The 24186-nt window shown below is 39.9% G+C and overlaps 1 protein-coding gene across 1 annotated transcript in view; it reads left to right on the forward strand.

The window, feature by feature from the left end:
- Positions 1–562: 562 nt before the first annotated feature.
- si:dkey-49n23.1 (semaphorin-3D) overlaps positions 563–24186 on the forward strand; it is a 321365-nt gene continuing 297741 nt past the window's right edge. Inside the window, exon 1 of the mRNA XM_028824096.2 lies at positions 563–638. The gene's annotated coding sequence lies outside the window, so the exon portion shown is untranslated. The remainder of the gene's footprint in view (positions 639–24186) is intronic.

Here is a 24186-nt window from a genome sequence, read left to right on the forward strand (position 1 = left end):
ATTTTTTAGAGGTTGCTGTCTCATTTGATAAGCATATTGGCAAAAATGAATGCATTTATTTAAAGTGTTAATAAATAGTAGTCAGTAATCAATCTCTGATTGCTATTGTTGCTGATTTACACTTACTGTAATTTCTGCCTTTATTCACCAGGCCTGCCTGTGAGCTACAAGGCGGCAGACTCAATCCTCACCATCGGCTCCTGAGTGGGTCACTTCATCAGCCAGTCTTGGCTCTCTGATTCTGCAAATTAACTACGTACTTGTGAGCCGTTGTCTTAACTGGGCATAATCTTGCAGTTTTTTGTATTAGCGTAGATAAGTAGAATTCTAAGTCTTAAAATACATACAGCAGTTGTAATTCTGTACGCTTCTCTTTTTTTGTGTGTGCCAGATTTCACACACTGTGGTGCTTTACTGCTGTTTTCTCCGATCACTTCAAATACTTCGAGTAAACGGGGCGTGTCCTCTCCCCACGTGCAACAAATTTATGAATGAGATTGCTGACGCGCCCTCAAAAGGCCCCGCCCATTTCTAGTAGCTGAACTCCTGCGGGAAAAGGCCGCCTGATACGAGGGAGGCAGAAAGGGAATACGATTTCCGAGAAGGACACAGCGGCGCTCTGCTCGCTCTTCTAGCCGGTGAGTTTATCTTCTCGTTTACTAGAACTTGTGCTTACGGCTTTTTAAAACAAAGTTTCTTTGCATCTTGTAAAATATTTTGCAATCGTGCCTTTTGTTGTCAATGACTTCTTTATGGAAATAAACAACATGATTTAAGGTAACCACTAGAAAAAGTGTCCTATTAAATAGATCTTTTATGGCTACATGGTTATTCAGACTTTATTGGAAATCCTAACCACTAATGATGATGATAATAATAATAATAATAATAATAATAATAATTAATTACATTTATATAGCGCTTTTCTCAATACTCAAATGTTTATGTGTGTATTTAACGTACATATTACACACACACACACAAATAGACAATATGTAACTGCATAAGTTAGCCAAGAAATAATCTAAATGATAAACATATATTTAACCTACAGTTAAAGACTATTTTACAAGTGTCACTGTTTTACTTTATAAACACGTGATGAATCATTTCGTGCTAGCAAACATCTGCAGGTTATTGTGACTTTTTCAAAATTATGTTTACTTGTGAAAAGTACAGCATCAAATGCAAATACATACCAGCAGAATCAAATTCAGTTATATAAAGCTAATGATTTACACTATCGGGAGTCCGAAGGCAGGTGACTTCCACAATTGGTTTACGTAATAATTAAAAACACACATTTGATTTTTATTTTACGACGTCTTCTTATTAAGATGTGAATCCTTTAATGTGTTTAATTTCGAACACCAGGAATTAAATAATGAATGGCAGTTTGGAACCTCGAATAATCGAAGAATTATAATAGTCTTTCTGTCGGTCTCTTTTATAAACCGTCGTCGCAGGAGCCTTTACACAGCAGCATTATCCGCAAGGCAGGAACCATCCAGACGAGAGTTGATATCACTCGCACACACACATATTTTCACGCTGGATCAACTTAGATTTACTGTAACAACAATCTAACACGTTTTTATTATGAGTGTACTGTATATGGAATGATGAACTGCTGCCTCATCCAGAACTGTTCGGATTCGGTGAATTAGACTAAATTAGATTAATCGGGTATAAGAATGTTTTTCTGTCAGCCCATTCATCCTCCAAATGTGGCGGCAAGCTGGAGCCTATCCCAACAAACGTCTGGCGCAAGGTAGGAACAATCCCTGGACTGGGCGCGGTCCATCGCAGGGTGTTAAACATACAATTAATTGTTAACTTCTCCAACATGTAGTTGTTACACATTAAAGTAAAATTAAGGCCTGGTCATTAAGCAATGCGATCATTAAAGATTAAATTGAAGCAAAAATCTGTAGGCACCAGGGGCCAGGGCAGAACCTGCGGACCACTGCACTTACATTAGTTTGCTTACACGCACACACACACACCGCACACATGTGCGTGTACTGTATGTATGTATATATGTGTGTGTGTGTATATGTGTATAATATCAAAATCTAAACAGTACTTTATATCATTAGCATTTGGTACAATGTGATAAAAGCTTTAAAATAAATAATTCTGGTTGTAAGTGATAGAAATTCACGCGAGAAGAATACAACTTTTTTTTTCTGGAAAAACATTGGAAAATCTTAAGCAGACCAGAATGTAAGCCAGGTCTCAAGTATTTGCTTTTTCCATGAGAATTGGACCATGAAGGCAGCGGAGTAGCGAGATCGGGTTTTCGTGCCAGTTCTGATTGCTAAAGAAGGCTCAATTTTCAGACCAAGAATTTTGTCATCATAATCACATTTTACGGATCCCTCCCCACTGAAATTTCCTTTAAGCACCAGAACAGCTGGCCAGGTTTAGAGACGCTTTCGTGAGGTCCGTCTTACAGTTTACAGTGCAGAAACGCCCCGACTGCTACTGTAATTTTAAAAAATCACACTGAAAGCTGAAGAAACAACCCACTACACTCAACATGGTCCCTCACAGAAGCTCGCAATCAGATTAGTGACAGTGGAGTTCCGATCGCTGGTGTTCACTCTCTGGGGTTCCTATATACAAATTCTGAGAAGGAAAGCATAGTTTTACGTTAATGATCGCGTGCACTGTACCCAGGCAGCTCTTCTGTTATTGACTTGTTGATTGATTTACTCTGTGTGCGTTTCTGGCTAAAATGGAAGCATTGTTGTTGCTAAGACAATGAAAAGCGTGGGAAAAGTCTTAAAAGTATAAAATTAAGGAACGTCACTGCAATGCGTGCTTGTAAACAACTTTTAAACTTCCTACATGTATGAGACGTTCTAAACTGATCTGAAACTGACATGTATAGCTGAAGCGTACTATACTACTGTGACGATTTACTTTAACAAAGAAATAATCTCGAAAGTAAAATTTATTTTTTTAACAGCTAGAGCATTGCTTTCCTATTTTTAATTTTGCCTTTTCTGTTAAACATACGTTACTATTAATGTATAATATGCCCGGGTTTGATTGCCGACTAAGGAATCCTCATTCTGAATCGTCAGCGCACATTTAAACTTCCGAGTTGCAGGTGTTAGAGCGGCGCCGCGGACGGCTACTGCGCGTGCTCACATCGCAATTACGTCATGCTTTCTCGCTTTTAGGCACTTATTGTCACGCTGCTGGAGTCTTCGACAGTATCATCTGTCCGCAGAGCCGCAATGCAATAGCCTCAGAGCACTTTTAGAAAGGACGTTAAGGTTAGGGAGGGGTTTAACAGTTTATTGTACTACAAACCGGCAAGACATACCCATCGATTTGTACTAAAATTCGGCAGAGCGGGGTGATGCCTTGATAAGGTGCCCTTTGTGATGAGCTGATGTCCAGTCTAGAACTAATTTCTATCTGGAGCCGATTCGTGGAAGGTACAGAATGTAGCAGGAAAAAGGTCATCTACTAAGCCAGTGGTTCTCAAACTGTGGGGCGGCCACCCGTAGGGGGGCGCGAAGATGTGAAAAAAAGAAAAAAGGAATCGAAAATATGAAAAATACATCTATTGAAACCAAAGCAAATTAACTTAAACTACATTCTGATACTAGAAAAATATAGTTAGATAAATGTCGATAAAAGTTAAATAGGTATAATAAAATATGCATCTATGATATATCATTAATTAAAATAGAACGAATTGGTATTAGTGGGCACCTTTCAAAAAAACGTTAGGGGGGCGCGATTAAAACTGTTATGAAAACTCGGGTCGCAAATACTTAAAGGTTGAGAAACGCTGGACTAAGCATTCCTTTAAAAATTTTTTTTTGCATGAGATTTGAATGATGATTAAAAGCTAATACTTGTCGGGCTCCACGGCAGCGCATTGGTTAATGCTGCTTCATGGATGAGTATCCCTGGGGTCAAATCTATGATTTGTGTTCTAGTCCAAATGTTGTCAACGCATGGTCTCCCCATGTTTGTTTATTTGTTTTCCACCTACGTCAGGAAAGGCGCGATAGACCGACACCCTGCCATGCTTAATACAATGCATTCGGGTACTGTCTATTGAACCCTTAATTTTTCGGGATTGCGAATGTCATACTGTAGTTTCTATTTTGTAAGTAGTAATATTATACAACGTGGCTTCAACTTGAAGTGCATTCTTAAAAATAATGGTGCCAAGTTGGCCCTTCTAAATGATGCCACCATCTCCATGATGGTTTCAGAAAGAATTTTATTATTTATTTACAGCGATAACAGGTTCCATAAATAACCATGAACAGAAGATAACATTTTTGTGAAGTGCAGCCGGGATCCTGATTTTAAGACTCCTGCCGCATACAATAACTCGGGCTAAGTTATGGGATCTGTCAGTACACTGCTATAGGTAGCCTACTATATATTAAAGGTTTATATTTTGCACATATTAGACACCTTTTCAAAGCCCAAAGAACAGATCTTATAAGTAAGAACACTCACCAGAATGAAACTGTTCTTTGTCAAGCGATGGATCTATACGAGGAACCACACAAAGTAAAGTGCAATTATTATTATTATTATTATTATTATTAGTGCAAAGTAAAGTGCAATTATTTTATGAGTGCGACTCCTCAGGCTTTCAGGCCAAGAACTCTTGCAGGTGTGAAGTCACAGCTAACCACTGCGCCACCCTCCAGCCCACAGTCACACTTTTCTTTTATGATTGATCCTAACGGCTTTTGCAGCTGTATACATGAAAGAATTCAAGGCTTCCATACTTTTTTCACATTTATTTTAAATTTCAGTGCCCATGTCTGCTTTTTTTAATGTATAGATTATAAAATGTGGAAATTACATGCACATCATTCTTTATTTATAAAGCAAAATTTAAATAATTATTTGCATATTAACTTCAATTGAACAAGCCTGGACCATGAGATTAAAAAGAACACCATTCAACTTTGTTACATTTAAAGTGTTAATGTAGCTATTATAAACCCATTGTTACAAATTATGTTTGCCTGACCATCTTTCAAATTTACTCCATAATAAAGGCAAATCAGATAAAGTTCCAAAAAATAAAATCAAAGACATGTACCGGCTAAGAGCCAGAATGAGGATCAAGAAGTCACAGAGAAACAAATCAAGCCTTCTAAGTTGATGCCGTTTTTCATTTTTATTTATTGAGACCAGATGCGGCTGACATCAGAAGTCAGTGGTGCAACTTAATAATATGGGAAAGGAAATTAATTAGCAAAATATTTATTGACAAATAACTTTCTACATTCTTTCTTGGTGTTGTCACAAATGTAAACAGGAACAGGCCACAAATATGTCACGGTTAAGCCTGTTCTGTCACCTTTTAAAATATAGTTTCTTAACCTCACGGATGGTTTTGAAAACATCCAGCAGTCCAAAGTTCAAACTGAACATTTCAATTGGATCAGAAACAGAGGGCTGCACTTTCTAGCAATCACTCTGTGGGACGCTTGTGTCATTTTCCTTTCATTTGTATCCAAGAAATTGTCATGTATTATTTTTTTAATTTAATTTAATTAAATTTAAATTATTTTCTTTAGTTTTTAATATCGAGTATGTGTGTAATAGTCCTTTATGCCACACTATGAGATCACACAGAATATTATTTTTTAAATTCAAGTCATCAATTCATTTGCTTACAGGGTCATAAAAATGCCAAGATTTCAAAGTTGAATAGATTATTAGGCTAGCACAATGTTTAACACATGCAGCTTCCTCATATCTCGACCGAGCAGATTGAAATTCCAGTCTGGTTTCTGTTTTTGTGGAGCTTTCATGTTCTCCCTGTGTAGGTGTATGTGAATTTTTTGTTAGCATTCATTTTTCTCATACATCGACAGGCTAGAGTGTGATTTTGCTTTGTGAGGATCTTGTGTCTCGATATGAAGAGGTTTCTGCTTCTTCCTTGCATGCAGTGTTTCCATGACCAGCTCCATCTCCGTGTGATCCTCTGAGGCCAAACAGGCTCTCAAGTTGTCCACAGAGCAGCGGCAGTATAGCAGAGACACTTATTAATATGTGTTTTTTTTTTGTTTTATTTTGTTTATTAGGGATGGATTGTTTTCAGGGTTTTTGAATTGTTCTGATTTATTTTGTGAAATTTTCTATTTAGTTTTTCATATTATTTATTTACTTTGCATGACCTGGGCTGGATTAACCATTAAGAAAAATAAGCACGTGCTTGGGGCATCAAGGGTAGGAGGGCACAACCGGATATACCATATGGAGCAAAACTGCAAATGGTGCAGCTGAACCAGGTTTCACAAAAAGGGGCTCCAGCATTTTAAAAAAATGACATAAATATAATAATAATAATAATAATTCTTTGCATTTATATAGCGCTTTTCTCATTACTCAAATCGCTCATATACTGTATCTGTGGTGGGCTGGCTCCCTGCCCAGGGATTTGTTCCTGCCTTGCGCCCTGTGTTGGCTGGGATTGGCTCCAGCAGACCCCCATGACCCTGTGTTTGGATATAGTGGGATGTATAATGGATGGATGGATAGATACTGTATATACAAAAATAATATTAATAAAATAGTAATAAAAGTTTAGAATCTGGTAACTGCCGCATAGTCCACTGAGGCCCGTGTGATTGTTCCTGTCTGGTCATGTCGGTTGCCCCAATCGGTCATCCAATAAGAGTGGTTGCAGCTCATATGTAGTGGGGTGGGGGGACACCAAAAACTTTTAAGTGCTTAGAGCCTCTAAAAGTCTTAATCCAGCCCAGGGTACAACAAACGTATTGTACTGACTGCAAAAAAGGGAAACCAAAGATTGAAGTTGAAAAGCATAGCTTAGGTTCAAATAACCACTAATGAAAATGACATAGTAAGTAATTTGCTAGGTCTGGTCCAGTCTCGGATAATAGTGATTTTTTTTTTTGAGGTGACCATCATATCGGTGCACCAATCTTCTTCTTTCGGCTGCTCCCGTTAGGGGTTGCCACAGCGGATCATCTTCTTCCATATCTTTCTGTCCTCTGCATCTTGTTCTGTTACACCCATCACCTGCATGTCTTCTCTCACAACATCCATAAACCTTCTCTTAGGCCTTCCTCTTTTCCTCTTGCCTGGCAGCTCTATCCTTAGCATCCTTCTCCCCATATACTCAGCATCTCTCCTCTGCACATGTCCAAACCAACACAATCTCGCCTTTCTGATATTGTCTTCCAACCGTCCAACTTGAGCTGACCCTCTAATGTCCTCATTTCTAATTCTATCCATCCTCGTCATACCCAGTGCAAATCTTAGCATCTTTAACTCTGCCACCTCCAGCTCTGTCTCCTGCTTTCTGGTCAGTGCCACCGTCTCCAGCCCATATAACATAGCTGGTCTTACTACCGTCCTGTAGACCTTCCCTTTCACTCTTGCTGATAGCCATCTGTCACAAATCACTCCTGACACTCTTCTCCAACCATTCCACCCTGCCTGCACTCTTTTTCACCTCTCTTCCACAATCCCAGTTACTCTGTACTGTTGATCCTAAGTATTTAAACTCATCCACCTTCGTCAACTCTACTCCCTGCATCCTCACCATTCCACTGACCTCCCTCTCATTTACACACATATATTCTGTCTTGTTCCTACTGACCTTCATTCCTCTCCTCTTTAGAGCATATCTCCACTTCTCCAGGGTCTCCTCAACCTGCTCCCTACTATCGCTACAGATCACAATGTCATCAGCAAACATCACAGTGCACGGGGACTCCTGTCTAATCTCGTCTGTCAACCTGTCCATCACTATTGCAAATAAGAAAGGGCTCAGTGCCAATCCCTGATGTAATCCCACCATCAACTTGAATGCATCCATCACTCTTATCGCAGACCTCACCACTGTCACATTTCCCTCGTACATATCCTGTACAACTCTTACATACTTCTCTGCCACTCCCGACTTCCTCATGCAATACCACAGCTCCTCTTGAGGCACCCTGTCATATGCTTTCTCCAGGTTCACAAAGAAGCAATGCAACTGTTTCTGGCCTTCTCTAAACTTCTCCATCAACATCTTCAGAACAAACATTGCATCTGTGGTGCTCTTTCTTGGCATGAAACCATACTGAGCCAATGACATCACAAAACAAAATGACACCTGGGAAGGATGGATAAAATGAATCGACTTCTAAATTGAGGTTGTTAATAATTTTCTGGTTACAGAATTTGATTGTTTGGCTGTTGACACCCCCTGAAATAACACAAAGATGATTTTTCTAACTTCAGGGAAACCTGAGAAAAATAAATTAGATATTCTAATCATAACGTGTATCACGTGACCAAGATTGTCACATTTGTGATGGCACCGGAATTTTGGCATACATATGGTGGTGTTTCTGTTAGACATTATTAACCAGTCTTTAGGGACAGTTACATTCTCAAATAAGTAGACTTAATGTTTCATTTGGTTTCGTTAGTTTATGCAGATAGTCCTTGATTGTGACTGTGGCCTTGTTAAAGATCAGAAAATATTGTTATGAGTGATTAGTGCAGAAATCCAGGGAATTCCAAAGTTTTTCTTGCAACTGGTTTTCCTTGCACATGAGCAAAATTAGGTTGATGTTACATTATGTGACTTCTCGTCATTAGGTATGTCAGACTAGCCAACGGCAGTTGCTGATCTTGTCACTAGTTTACACAATTTGACATGCTAGGTGTGTCATATTTAGTGACTACTTGATGATTTCCCATCACAGTTGTGCTTGCCAATAACGTTCTGTCTGATGGAGTGGGTGCTGTGCAAATCCTTAACAGGTATGGCAAGTTGGGCCACTATCTCTGCCTTTTTTACCCCATTCTGTTATGGTATGGGAAACACAAGACATCAGACAGACAAGCCTCTGTTCTATTTGTCAGGGCCCTGGGCCATCTTAACAGCATCATCTGCCCCTAGGTAAAGTAGTGTGCTAGGGCCCCTGTTTTGTTAGCAAAACAGGAACCATCATAGGTATCAGAAACCTTGTGGGCCCCCCGGCCTGTGCCCATGCCTTAATTAAAACGGCCCAAAACACCCATGTTCCTCATCGCTGTCTTATGTGTTGTACTTCTAGATGAGTATTCATTAGTTGTCAGCTCTCGTATGCACACATAGAGCCCACCTCTACCCCTAGGGAGTGAGTTTCAGATTAGTTTGAGTGAGTCACACATGTATGTTGGGTGCAGTTCAAATGGAGAAAGGGAAATAATTCCACATAATTTTGAGCAAGAACTGAGAAACATTGTCCATATGACGATGCGGGTCCTGCTCCATGCTCCCTCTTCCAAATTTGGGAGCCCTCGAACCCAACACCATTGGTAATGTAACCAGATGAGGAGGACAAATCCGACTGAGCAAGGGGATGGTGTAAAGGTGCAAAAGTGCTTTTATAAAACACAAAAGTGTCCAAAGTACAGTGCTTCAGAAATGTCCACAATAAATAATCCATAAAAACAGGATGAATAATAGTGGAGGTTAAAATAATCCAAATAAATAAATCCATTAAAATGAGGTTAAAAACAATGGCTGGAAGCAGTTCCCTTTAAAAGCCCGGTGCTTTCTTCTTTTAGCTGGCGGCTCCCCTGCTTCTCCCATACGGGCCCTGTAACAATGGAATCGCCCTACCTGCAGGTGCAGCTGCCTTCTACACTAGTCTAGTAGCCTCCCTACCCCTGGCTCTGTACAAAATCTCATCTCACGGAACGTGAAAGTGTCTCTATGAGAAAGTCACGTCTCGTCCCTGGCTATAAAGTCTTGTCTCATCCCAGGATTTTTTTTGTATAATAGAGAGATACGCTACCATGGCTGTTCGTTTGTCTGTCCAGGATTTTAAATCACCTGTAGCTCACAAATTGTTTCACTTATTGACCTGAAATTTGGTACACATATACTACATGACGTCTGCTATACGCCTTCAGGGTGATGATTGACCTCCAAGGTTATTCCTCTATTTATTTTTATTTTATTTTATTGTAGAATCAACTCTTGGCAATGGGTGCTCACGCTGGGGTTTCAACCTCCCAAGCCTCCAACTCCCGCTGCGTTCCGCAGCAAACCGTCCCTTACTCCTTGTCACTCCTGCTCCTCTTAAGTGCTCAGCAGGAACAACCACTTCTTTCTGCCCTGAGTGTCAGCTAAACATTCCTTCTGGGCTCTCCTATCAACATCCACTAGTGAGTCCACTCGCTCGCACCGGCTCTCAGCTTCCTGCCTTCTCTCCTTCTTAACCTCCGTCCATATTTTCTGTCTTTTTCTCTCCCTCCGCACTTGTGCTTCTCCTATTTATAATGGGGATGTGGCACAGGTGCAGCGATTAGCAGCTCCCAGCATCAATTATGGACATGGGCTATCCAACACCTGTGCAATTCAGTGCAGAAACGCCCACGCCTGTATCACACCTGGGAACTGGTCCGGCTACACTAACATGTCCCCTCCTTAAGCCGCAAGTACGGTGATTATTTATTTAAAAAACTGGCCATCCATTTCGAGCCACAGATCCGCTATATCACAGTCCAGCCTTGGCATGTCTGGCAAGAGGGGAGATGGTCAGCAGACAGACTGACCTTCACAGGAGCGCACCGACACCTGCCTCTTACTCGCTAAGGTTATGCAAATGAAGGCTACAACTGAAAATCAATGAAAAGTCATCAATTGTGACTTTAAAAACTAAAGCCTGTCATGCCAAGCTAATAATCTTCTAACATAAAGCCATCAAGTGTATGACAGAGCCTGCAGGGCATCAGTAATTTTGGGAGATATTGGTGGACAGAACTAACAAAATGTACAGTATGAGCAAGGACAGACAGACCTTCTAGTAGATAAAAGGCCATTGATTAAATCGACTGCATGATATTCCATTGAAGTCTGAGCTACCACAGCCCAGGAAGGTAAACCAAGCATCTAAATCTTCTTAGTGCAAGGATGAATATTACGATGCCAGAGAATTGTAAAGCAACTTCTAATGGCTGATGGTACATCTAGTTTAAGTTATACAGTAAATAAGAACATAAGCCACAGAGAGGACGAATATGTACTTGTCTAATGTATACTTTGGGCAGGACTGTGCATGATCTTGGCTTTACTGGAGGACAATTTTGGGTTAAATCTGTCATTGAATGATTTTTGTTATACTTTGTGACTGTTGTGATTGTTGAGATGGTATTGTCTACTGGAAAAAATGACATTTGTAATGTATTATTCAACCAATACTGCTTCACAGACAAGAATTTAGATGATCTGATGGAGGAGCTGAACTTGTGAACACCATTAATAGTATTATTTAGCCGACCCCTTTATCCAAGGTGACTTACAAAGCAATTTATAATACAAGAATGAAGGTGCAAGCATCAAACCAACAGAGAATAAGATAAAAAAGTGAGCACAGGTGAGCAGATCTACTACATAATTATACCAACAACTGGACTAAAACAAAGACAGAAATCAGTATCCTAAACTCTTTGTCAGTACATCTATCTATCTATCTATCTATCTATCTATCTATCTATCTATCTATCTATCTATCTATCTATCTATCTATCTATCTGTCTATCTATCTGTCTGTCTGTCTGTCTGTCTGTCTGTCTGTCTGTCTGTCTGTCTGTCTGTCTGTCTGTCTGTCTGTCTGTCTGTCTGTCTGTCTGTCTGTCTGCAGTTCTCATGTAGAAGAGAAACTAAGAAGATCCAAAATATTTAATGGAAAGGTGTGTTTTCAAAAGATGCCTAAATACAAATAAAGTGGGTGCAGTTTAAATAGATAAAGGGAGATCATTCCACATCTTAGGAACAAGAATGGAGAAACATTGTCCAGCCTTGGCATGTCTGGTAAGAGGAGAGATGGTCAGCAGAAAGACAGACTGACCTTCACAGGAGCGCACCGACACCTGCATCTTACTCACAAAGGTTATGCAAATGAAGGCTATAAAAATAATAAGTAATAATAATTAATTTTATTTACATCGCGCCTTTCCCATGCTCAAGGCTACAACTGAAAATCAATGAAAAGTCATCGATTGTGACTTAGAGCGATAAATGCACTTTAAAAACATGCCAAGCCAGAAATCTCCTAACCTAAAACCATCAAGTGTATGACAGAGCCTGCAGGGCATCAGTAATTTTGGGAGATTTTGGTGGACAGAACTCACAAAACGTATTAGCAAGGACAGACAGACCTCTTAGTACATAAACGGCTGTTGATTAAGTCAACTGCATGATATTCCATTGAAGTCTGAGCTACCACAACCCAGGAAGGTAAACCAAGCATCTAAATCTCATTAGTGCAAGGACGAATATTACGATGCCAGAGAATTGTAAGACAACCTCTAATGGTTTATGCTACATCTAGTTTAAGTTATACAATAAATAATGTATATAGAAAATAATGGAATAGTTGAGATGGTATTGTCTACTGGAAAAAAATGGGCATTTGTGATGTATTATTCAACTGTAACTGCTTCACAGAAAAGAATTTAGATGATCTGATGGAGGAGCTGAACTTGTGAACACCATTAATAGTATTATTTAGCCGATACCTTGATCCAAGGTGAACTTACAAAGCAAGTTATAATACGAGAATGAAAGTGCAAGCATCACAGCAACAGTGAACAAGATCAAAAAGCGAGCACAAGTGAGCAGATCTACTACATAATTATACCAACAGCTTAACTAAAACAAAAAGACAGAAATCAGTATCCTAAACTCTTTGTCAGTACATCAGCAGCTCTCCTGTAGAAGAGAAACTAAGCAGATCCAAAATATTTAATGGAAAGGTGTGTTTTCAAAAGACACCTAAATACAAATAAAGTGAGTGCAGTTTGAATAGATAAAGGGAGATCATTCCACATCTTAGGAACAAGAATAGAGAAACATTGTCCAGTCTTGGAACGTCTGGTAAGAGAAGAGATGATCCGCAGACAGGCAGACAGACTAGTGTGATATGTTCTTCCTGTCTGCTCGTGATTTTCCATCGTTGGTCTACAATTCATGGTTTTAGTTTAAATTGTGTGAGTCTGGGAAAGTGTGGGTGTCCTCTGGGGTCCCCCTTCTTTGCCTGTTTTTTGTTTGCTGGAAAATCCTTTTGGAACCCTAAAAATGAGTAAATGGATGAATACAAGTAAAGTATAATTACAGGATTAGAGTTGGAAGTTTGAAAGGCTGTCAAAAAGAGGAATGATGGTAATTATAACCCAATAACAATAACAATCAGACATGATTTTGATTATTTGAAGTGTAATGCTAATGTAAAGTCACCCATTTTCTGACCTTTAATGTATATAAAAATTCAGAAAGTCAAATTAAAGACCAAATTTGCTCTTGAGAATGCAACCTGTGCATGCAAGTGACCTATGATAGGAGGAAACAAGAACTTAAAATTGAAATAAACTGACAAAAAACAGAATCCTAAAATAAAGTGCACATAAGATATGAGAAAATGAGGATCTGAGGACTACTAAGATAGGGTCAGTGAGAAGTTCACCGGAGGAACGGCCAGGAAGAGGCAGGGCACTTCAGAAACACTCTGGAGGACAGCAGATAAAGCAAGGTAAACAAGCACATCCTCAACTCTGGACAGGCCCTAACCTCCCGGAGCACAACATTCAAATGCTAAATTTATTATTCATTAGCCTGCCCGTTGTTTTCAGTTGCGCCCAAGACTCGTTCTTACAGGAAGTGACATTTCTTAAAGACCAGGGCTGAGTTTAGCCATCTGTTTTCCCACCCTGTCTCCTTGTGTTCTGTCCAGTAGACCATGCTGCTTATTTGCTAAAAGGTCCAATGTTCAATTTAGAATTGGCAGGGTTTTCAATTCAGCCACCAATACTGAATTACTGTGTGACTCCATGAAGAATATTTAACGTGCTGGTGCTGCAGTTCTTAAAATACGCACAGTGTAGGCAACTGGAAAAAAAACACAGATAACGAAGATGCAATATTTATGTAAATACCAGGATAAACTCCAGGATTGTCTCTGGTTTTCATCCATGCATATTACACACACTAAACATTACCCCTCAAGGTCTTTGATATCACTTTATTTTTATCCGTTGCACATCCTGGATTATGGCTAGGAAAGGTTTACAGTTTTACTGTGGGAGTTAGAGGGTGTTGTACCATGTCAGCCATTATGGATGTAATGAGAAGTCAAGCAAAATGACACCTTTGATTGGCTAACTACAAAGATGACAATATGCAAGCTTTCGAGGCAACTCAGGCCCCTTCTTCAGGCGAGAAGTACTCTGGGAGTTAAGAATACGCTTTTTTAGCCTCTTTGCCATCATCTCTGTGTTAGAGAGGCGTACTATGGGGGGCTTATACTGTATGTTGTCAGCAGGTTTACAGCCACAAGTAAAATTAGTCATCTGAGTTATGATTATTTGCGCTATTGCAAAGTATTTTGAAAGTTTCCAGCCGTTATTTCCTGAAATATACACAAGTACATACAATATGTTGAGATATATACTGTATAGGCAGGGAGAACACACAGAACAGAGAATGAATATGGTTTATTTTTTATCCTTTTGTTCCAAGACAGCAGACTAATGCTTTGTCGTTTGAATAAACTCCCTTTAGCCATTGCAGTGCCTCTCGCTGTACAGTCGGAGACAAGTGAAGGTCACAGTTCAAACCGCTTTATATTTTGAGGAAAAATTGAAGGAAAGAGTTCAGATTTGTTTATTTTAAACCACAGGCCAAGCACACAAGCCCCCCAGAGAGCCATCACCCGCTGCTTTCCATTTTCCTCCAGTTTGCATTTAATTAATTAAGGATAATCGATGGCATCTTTAGATTTTCATATTTGTCACATTTTGAGGAGAATCTCTTCGATTCCAAATTTCATTTTGCAATTCATCAAATACAGTGGTGTGAAAAAACTATTTGCCCCCTTCCTGATTTCTTATTCTTTTGCATGTTTGTCACACAAAATGTTTCTGATCATCAAACACATTTAACCATTAGTCAAATATAACACAAGTAAACACAAAATGCAGTTTGTAAATGGTGGTTTTTATTATTTAGGGAGAAAAAAAAATCCAAACCTACATGGCCCTGTGTGAAAAAGTAATTGCCCCCTGAACCTAATAACTGGTTGGGCCACCCTTAGCAGCAATAACTGCAATCAAGCGTTTGCGATAACTTGCAATGAGTCTTTTACAGCGCTCTGGAGGAATTTTGGCCCACTCATCTTTGCAAAATTGTTGTAATTCAGCTTTATTTGAGGGTTTTCTAGCATGAACCGCCTTTTTAAGGTCATGCCATAGCATCTCAATTGGATTCAGGTCAGGACTTTGACTAGGCCACTCCAAAGTCTTCATTTTGTTTTTCTTCAGCCATTCAGAGGTGGATTTGCTGGTGTGTTTTGGGTCATTGTCCTGTTGCATCACCCAAGATCGCTTCAGCTTGAGTTGACAAACAGATGGCCGGACATTCTCCTTCAGGATTTTTTGGTAGACAGTAGAATTCATGGTTCCATCTGTCACAGCAAGCCTTCCAGGTCCTGAAGCAGCAAAACAACCCCAGACCATCACACTACCACCACCATATTTTACTGTTGGTATGATGTTCTTTTTCTGAAATGCTGTGTTCCTTTTACGCCAGATGTAACGGGACATTTGCCTTCCAAAAAGTTCAACTTTTGTCTCATCAGTCCACAAGGTATTTTCCCAAAAGTCTTGGCAATCATTGAGATGTTTCTTAGCAAAATTGAGACGAGCCCTAATGTTCTTTTTGCTTAACAGTGGTTTGCGTCTTGGAAATCTGCCATGCAGGCCGTTTTTGCCCAGTCTCTTTCTTATGGTGGAGTCGTGAACACTGACCTTAATTGAGGCAAGTGAGGCCTGCAGTTCTTTAGACATTGTCCTGGGGTCTTTTGTGACCTCTCGGATGAGTCGTCTCTGCGCTCTTGGGGTAATTTTGGTCGGCTGGCCACTCCTGGGAAGGTTCACCACTGTTCCATGTTTTTGCCATTTGTGGATAATGGCTCTCATTGTGGTTCGCTGGAGTCCCAAAGCTTTAGAAATGGCTTTATAACCTTTACCAGACTGATAGATCTCAGTTACTTCTGTTCTCATTTGTTCCTGAATTTCTTTGGATCTTGGCATGATGTCTAGCTTTTGAGGTGCTTTTGGTCTACTTCTCTGTGTCAGGCAGCTCCTATTTAAGTGATTTCTTGATTGAAACAGGTGTGGCAGTAATCAGGCCTGGGGGTGGCTACGGAAATTGAACTCCGGTGTGATACACCACAGTTAGGTTATTTTTTAACAAGGGGGCAATTACTTTTTCACACAGGGCCATGTAGGTTTGGATTTTTTTTCTCCCTAAATAATAAACACCATCATTTAAAAACTGCATTTTGTGTTTACTTGTGTTATATTTGACTAATGGTTAAATGTGTTTGATGATCAGAAACATTTTGTGTGACAAACATGCAAAAGAATAAGAAATCAGGAAGGGGGCAAATAGTTTTTCACACCACTGTAAATTGCCATGAACTTTTATTTTGGTTCATGCTAGCTTATGGAGTATAAGTAACAGTTTTTTTTGACTAAGATGTTGTTTTTAATAGAGTAAGAATATTTACTGCCATTTAGCATTTCCCACAGGACCAAATGGAGAGACCAAAGAGTGTATAAGCGAATATTTTAGGTGGAAGGTTGATTATGATTGGAAAGTAATCTACAAATTTGAATCTGATATTGTAATTCATGAACCCACTAGGAGTTATTTTATACTTAGGGTTACAGCACCATTGCATTGAATTTAAGCATTTTGTTCCAGATTTAAATGGCGCATTAGAATTATCAAGTAATGCCCGACAATTTTAAAATGTGAAATAAACTGCCTAGTAGATCTGTCTATATTCTCAACCCTGAAATAAAAATGTTATCACTATGCAAGAAAATACTTTAAAGGATGTGTTGTATTAACAGTGCGCAGTGATTGAATCTCTTGTACAAATAAAGGAGAAAATCCTTACAGCTTACATTTATGTGAATTTAAGTCATTTAATAATTCATTAAAATTTAACCAGTAATGGCACACTGCACAATACCGTGTAGTGAATACACTTGACTTGACATTCCTAATTTTCATCGTCTTTCTCTGTACGTTTATCATTCGTTTGCTCAGAGGTTGATGTGCTTGTTGCTTCCTGAGCATTTCTTGTTTCCTCCACTTTAGCGGCCCGCTTCTTCTCTTCTTTAGTCGGCATCTTTTCGCGTTCAAACTGATTAAGTCAGTGTTTGTGCTGCAATTACTTAGTACGTTTTCTTTAATTTTTCACATAAGCTGGCACTTAAGTCTTCAATCCGCCTCAAGAATGATTTAAGATATGAAGAGGTAGGGGAAGTGATGGCAAAGGTGGTAGGGATGAGAAGGGCGCCTGTATGCATGCGCTGTACATCCACCCATTGCCAAGAGTTGATACTACAATAAAATAAAATAAAAATAAATAGAGGAATAACCTTGGAGGTCAATCATCACCCTGAAGGCGTATAGTAGACGTCACGTAGTATATGTGTACCAAATTTCAGGTCAATAAGTGAAACAATTTGTGAGCTACAGGTGATTTAAAATCCTGGACAGACAAACGAACAGCCATGGTAGCGTATCTCTCTATTATACAAAAAAAATCCTGGGATGAGACAAGACTTTATAGCCAGGGACGAGACGTGACTTTCTCATAGAGACACTTTCACGTTCCGTGAGACGAGATTTTGTGCTAACAGATTTAACCACACCCGGGGCCTGAAATAAAAGACAAAGAGTAGATGACAAAGTAGAACGTCGTGAAGAATTCAAAAACGTTGATGCCATACACATGCAGAGCAGGTTAGAGATGATGAAAGTACTAAAATTCAAAAGTCTCAAAAAATGATAGTAAAGATTGCATTAGCGCAAACAAATGGAAATTATTATTCTGTGAAATAACGGAACAGCGAAAAGAGATCAAATATATTGTTTGCATTTAAACTTTAAGTCGGAGACATGTAGATCGTCTAATTCATGTTGCCATCAGGGAAAAGTAGTGTTTCTTTCCAATGAAGAGACCTATCCGCGAGAATTAAAAGATTTGTTGTTTGGTGAAAGTGAAATCTACATACGCGAGGGGCAGCGATGCGAAGTGACTGGCGTACAGCGCAGGCCTGGGGGTTGGAGAGCAAAATGAGCAGGGGGCGAAGCCCCTTAGTATATAAAGATGAAATAACAATTAATTGTAATATTCACTCGGTGAGAAAAATTATTCGGAACTCCTGCTTATCCATGCAATAATCTAATCAGCCAATTATCTGGCAGCAGCACAGTGCATAAAACCATGCAAATACAGGTCAGGAGCTCCTTTTCATGTTCACATCATACACCACAATGGGGGACAAATGTGACCTCGGAGATTTTGACCATGGTATGATTGTTGGTGCCAGGCGATCTGGTTTTAGTAATTCTGTAACTGCTGATCTCCTGGGATTTTCATGCACAACAGTCTCCAGAGTTTACTTGGAATGGTACAAAAAACATGCAGTGAGTGGTAGGTCTGTGGACGGAAGGAAACATCCTGTTGATTAGAGAGGTCAGAAGAAAATTGTTTTAGCTGACAGAAAAGCTACAATAATGCAGATAACACACTATACAACTGTGGTGAGCAGAAAATTGCCTCAGAGTGCATAACATATCAAGCCTTAGTGGTTGGACTACAGCAGCAGAAGACCATTTCGGTTTTCGCTCCTGCCAGCCAAGAAAAGAAAGTTGAGGCTGCAGTGGACACAAACACACCAAAACTGGACAGTTGAAGACTGGAAAAATGTAGCCTGTTCTGAAGAATCTCGATTTCTGCTGAGGCACACAGATGGTAGGGTCAGAATTTGGCACCAGCAGCATGAATCCATAAAGCCATCCTGACTTGTGGTAACATTCTTGGCAGGTGGTGGTGCTGTAATGGGGTGAGGAAAATTTTATTTGCACACTTTGGGCCTGTTAATACCACTCAGTCATAGCTTGAATGCCACTGCTTCTCGGAGTATTGTTGCTGACCATGTACATCTCATCATGGCCACAGTTTATCCATTTTTTTCTAATGGCTGATTCCAGCATGATAATGCACCATGTCTCAAAGCAAAAGTTCTCTTCTGTTGGTTTCATGAACATGACAATGAGTTCAGTGTTCTTCAGTGGCATTCCCAGCCACCGGATCTGAATCCAGCAGAACACCTTTGGGATGTGGTGGAACAGAAGATTCGCAGCATGAATGGGCAGCTGACAAACTGCACGATGCAATCATGTCAACATGGACCAGAATCTCAGACAAATGTTTCTAAAATCTTGTGGAATCCATATCATAAAGAATTCAGGCTTTTTTGAGAGCAAAAGGTGGTCCTACCCAGTATTCGTACAGTGTTCCAAATAATTTGCCCAGAATGCGTATTTAAAGAAAGCATACGTCCAGTACTGCCAGCTCAGATATCAATTCCATTTGATCCTAAAAATGGTTTACATTTTTAAAAATGGATGAATGGAAAATTCATGCATTTATAAGGAAGTCATTTCTTGTACTAAATTCTACAAACATCATTTTTTTAAGTTTATGATAATAATAAATAATAATTATTATTATTAATACTGGCAATGTGGCACCTCATGCAGCTTTATTTTTAGTGTTGCTGGTATAGGCTCTGCCCTGAAACCATATTATTGTATAAAGCTGTTTAATGAATGGATGAGCAGACTTATTGAATCATACCATTATGGAAGTATTAACTACAGTGTTGTAAATCCTGTTTCTGGATTTTTTTTTTGCATATTATTAATTTATGCCTCTGTAGTAACATTTTCTTTTAGTAAGTTCTGGATAATTTTCACCTTCTATACATATGTAATATTCTGTTGGAGTGGTCATTGTACCCAGTGCTGCAGGCACAGTCATCAGAAACTTCCGTAGTGATAGTGGGGGACTCGGTCATTAAAGGATTGAGACTTGGGTGTGTTCCAGAGACTGAGAGTCTCATACATTGTGGTATCTTCTGGTGTATGAGTAGGAGACCTCCATGAAAGGGGTGAGAGGCCCTTGACTAGAGCAGGGGTGGGCCCAGTTCTCATTGTCTACACTGGAACAAATGACATACATAAAGGCAGAATGTGAATTCTGCAATCCAAATTTAAAGTGTTATGTGCCAAGCTGAGGAGCAGAACTGAATTGGCTGCTAGCAACATTATACAGTGCATCCAGAAAGTATTCACAGCGCATCACTTTTTCCAACTTTTATGTTACAGCGTTATTCCAAAATGGATTAAATTAATTTTTTTCCTCAGAATTCTACACACAACACCCCATAATGACGATGTGAAAAAAAGTTTACTTTAGGTTTTCGCAAATATATTAAAAATAAAAAACTGAGAAATCCCATGTACATAAGTATTTACAGCCTTTGCTCAATACTTTGTCGATGCATCTTTGGCAGCAATTACAGCCTCAAGTCTTGTTGAATATGATGCCACAAGCTTGGCATGCCTATCCTTGGCCAGTTTTGCCCATTCCTCTTTGCAGCACCTCTCAAGCTCCATCAGGTTGGATTGGAAGCGTCAGTGCACAGCCATTTTATGATCTCTCCAGAGATGTTCAATCGGATTCAAGTCTGGGCTCTGGCTGGGCCACTCAAGGACATTCACAGAGTTGTCCTGAAGCCACTCCTTTGATATCTTGGCTGTGTGCTTAGGGTTGTTGTCCTGCTGAAAGATGAACCGTCGCCCCTTTCTGAGGTCAAGAGCGCTCTGGAGCAGGTTTTCATCCAGGATGTCTCTGTACATTGCTGCAGTCATCTTTCCCTTTATCCTGACTAGTCTCCCAGTTCCTGCCGCTGAAAAACATCCCCACAGCATGATGCTGCCACCACCATGCTTCACTGTAGGGATGATATTGGCCTGGTGATGAGCGGTGCCTGGTTTCTCCCAAATGTGACGCCTGGCGTTCACACCAAAGAGTTCAATCTTTGTCTCATCAGACCAGAGAATTTTCTTTCTCATGGTCTGAGAGTCCTTCAGGTGCCTTTTGGCAAACTCCAGGTGGGCTGCCATGTGCCTTTTACTAAGGAGTGACTTCCGTCTGGCCACTCTACCATACAGGCCTGATTGGTGGATTGCTGCAGAGATGGTTGTCCTTTGGAAGGTTTTCCTCTCTCCACAGAGGAGCTCTGACAGAGTGACCATTGGGTTCTTGGTCACCTCCCTATATAAGTCCCTTCTCCCCCGATTGCTCAGTTTAGATGGCCGGCCAGCTCTAAGAAGAGTCCTGGTGGTTTCGAACTTCTTCCACTTACGGATGATGGAGGCCACTGTGCTCATTAGGACCTTCAAAGCAGCAGAAATTTTCTGTAACCTTCCCCAGATTTGTGCCTCGAGACAATCCTGTCTCGGAGGTCTACAGACAATTCCTTTGACTTCATGCTTGGTTTGTGCTCTGACATGAACTGTCAACTGTGGGACCTTCTATAGACAGGTGTGTGCCTTTCAAAATCATGTCCAATCAACTGAATTTATCACAGGTGGACTCCAATGAAGCTGCAGAAACATCTCAAGGATGATCAGGGGAAACAGGATGCACCTGAGCTCAATTCTGAGCTTCATAGCAAATGCTGTGAATACCTATGTACATGTGCTTTCTCCATTTTTTTATTTTTTAATAAAACTGCAAAAACCTCAAGTAAACTTTTTTCATGTTGTCATTATGGGGTGTTGTGTGTAGAATTCTGAGGAAAAAAATGAATTTAATCCATTTTGGAATAAGGCTGTAACATAACAAAATGTGGAAAAGGTGATGTGCTGTGAATACTTTCTGGATGCACTGTACCTACTGGATGGCTGGTGATCATTCAGCTCTCCTTATTAGCAAGATGAACGCATGGCTTTTATGTTTTGTCTCTCTCTGTGTATGCACTTGCTGTTTCTCAGTAAGGTTTGAATATATGGCACCCTCATCTAACTACAATATAGAGAAGTCTACCACCCTCCCGGTCCAGCACCATTGTCCCTTTGAGTACCGGGGATTGCTCCAGCCTTTGTTATAGCCACATCCTATAGGCTATTAGTCCTGATTTATGGTGCAGACTTACGGCCAGGCCAAATGGTGAGTTTAATATAGTGAGCCCAGGTTTGTGGTGTGCAAGGGGTTTTTAAAAGAATGAAAAGGAGTCTTAGCATTTATTTCTTGAGTGCATATGGTTGGTGCATCAAGATTGCCAATCGTTGAGTGTTGACTGTTTGCTTGAGCTTTGGGAATCTTGAAGAGCCATCTCTGGCAGGTCACTTGGCCTGTGATTGATCATTTTATCAGATAAGTCACAGAGCTACATTCCATAGAGAGGCCCAGTCAAGAAGAAGTGGATATTAAGACAGTCCAGCAGTGCCTTTTTAAGCCTAGGACTTGTGTTCCAGCCATAATAGAATGGATAGTGCCAGTCTGTCCTACATCACCACTTTGTTTTGAGTGCAGTTTTGGATCTGAGTCGATGCAAGTGTGGAGTTTTCCTGTGCTCCCTGTGTCCATGCAGGTTTATCCTCCCACATCCCCAAATTTGTGGGTGTTGTGTGACTTGGTGATTTCCAAATGACTCCAATGTGACTCTGTGTGTGTGTGTGCCCTTTGATGGACTGGGTCATATCGTGCTCATCCTGCAGCAAGCTCTTCTACTTCTATCAAGGCTGCTCTCTTGAACGTGAGATCAGTGTCTAATAAAACTTTCATTCTGTAAGACTTTATTATCTCAAATAAATTGGATTTCTTTTTCATCACTGAGACCTGGATTGTAAATCGTGACTCTTCATGTTTTACTGACTTGGTACCATCAGGTTATTCATTTTTAAACTCTCCTCGGCTGACTCGTCATGGTGGAGGCATTGCCACTGTTTTTAAAAGTATGTTCTTGAGTCGGAGCCTTACAACAGGTCCGTTTAGTAGCTTCGAACTGCAACTTTTTGAAGTGTGCAGCTCCCCTTTATGTTGTTTGCTGTGTTTTATAGACCTCCTGTAATTAATGATATCTTCGTTACTGAATTCTCTGATCTCCTGGCTGATATTACCCTCTCCTGTGCCAAAGTATTTATTGATGGTGATTTTAACATACACGTTTGTTGTCAATCGAAACCTTCGGTTAATGACTTTTTATCACTATTGGATTCATTTGATTTTATCCAGCATATTAATACGCCAACTCACTCTCTCAGTCACACCCCTGATCTCGTTCTTACACGTGATATTTCAATTAATAATATTGATTTATGTGATGTTTCTTTTACTGATCACTTTTCTATAATGATGGATTTGAATATTACTGTTGATGTTCCTACTACTAGTTGTGCTCCACGCTTTTCTCGCTTTTAAATTCTTTTATCCGATTTTAAAACCATATTTTCTAGTCTTGATGTACATTTCCAATATGATGGTATCGATGATTCTATCTTAGAATTTAATTCTTCTTGTAAAACGGTTTTAGACTCAATTGCTCCACTCAAGATACACTGTAATAAGGGAAGACCTGCTCCCTGGCTAAATGAAACTATGCGACCGCTATGCCGCGCCTGTCAAACTGCGGAACGGTGTTGGAAAAAAGGTGGACTGATTGTTTCTAAACACATTTTTAGGACTACTCTGTTCAAATTCCAGGTTGCAGTTAAGAAAGCTAAACATGATTTCTTCGCTGATTTAGTATCCCATCATTCTAAGAATCCTATGGTCTCATTTAATTCAATTAATATGGCCATTCACCCTCATTTTGTGACGGGATTAAATAGTTCTGTTCTTTCATGTGAGCAGTTTCTTTTATTCTTTGTCAGTAAAATTGATACAATCTGCTGTGGTATTGTTCCAACTGGCTATGAACTTCCTACTGTTAATCATGGCATTGTCTTGGAATCTTTTGATCTTGTCTCACTTTCACAGTTAAAAAGTACTGTTGACACCCTTAAACCTACTCTCAGTCCTCTTGATACGCCTCGTAGTGGAAGCCTTTGGTGTTTTGGGTCCATCTTTACTCGCCATTATCAATGGTTCTATTAGTGAGGGGGTTGTGCCCTCATTTTTTAAACATGTTGCGGTACGTCCCTGTCTAAAAAAGGTAGAAGTAGATCCTGGAGTTTTAGCCAATTTTCGCCCTATTTCCCAATTGCCTTTTCTGGCTAAAATATTAGAAAGAATTATT

This window comes from Erpetoichthys calabaricus, chromosome 18 (assembly GCF_900747795.2).
Source record: "Erpetoichthys calabaricus chromosome 18, fErpCal1.3, whole genome shotgun sequence".
NCBI classification, from domain to species: Eukaryota; Metazoa; Chordata; class Cladistia; order Polypteriformes; family Polypteridae; genus Erpetoichthys; species Erpetoichthys calabaricus.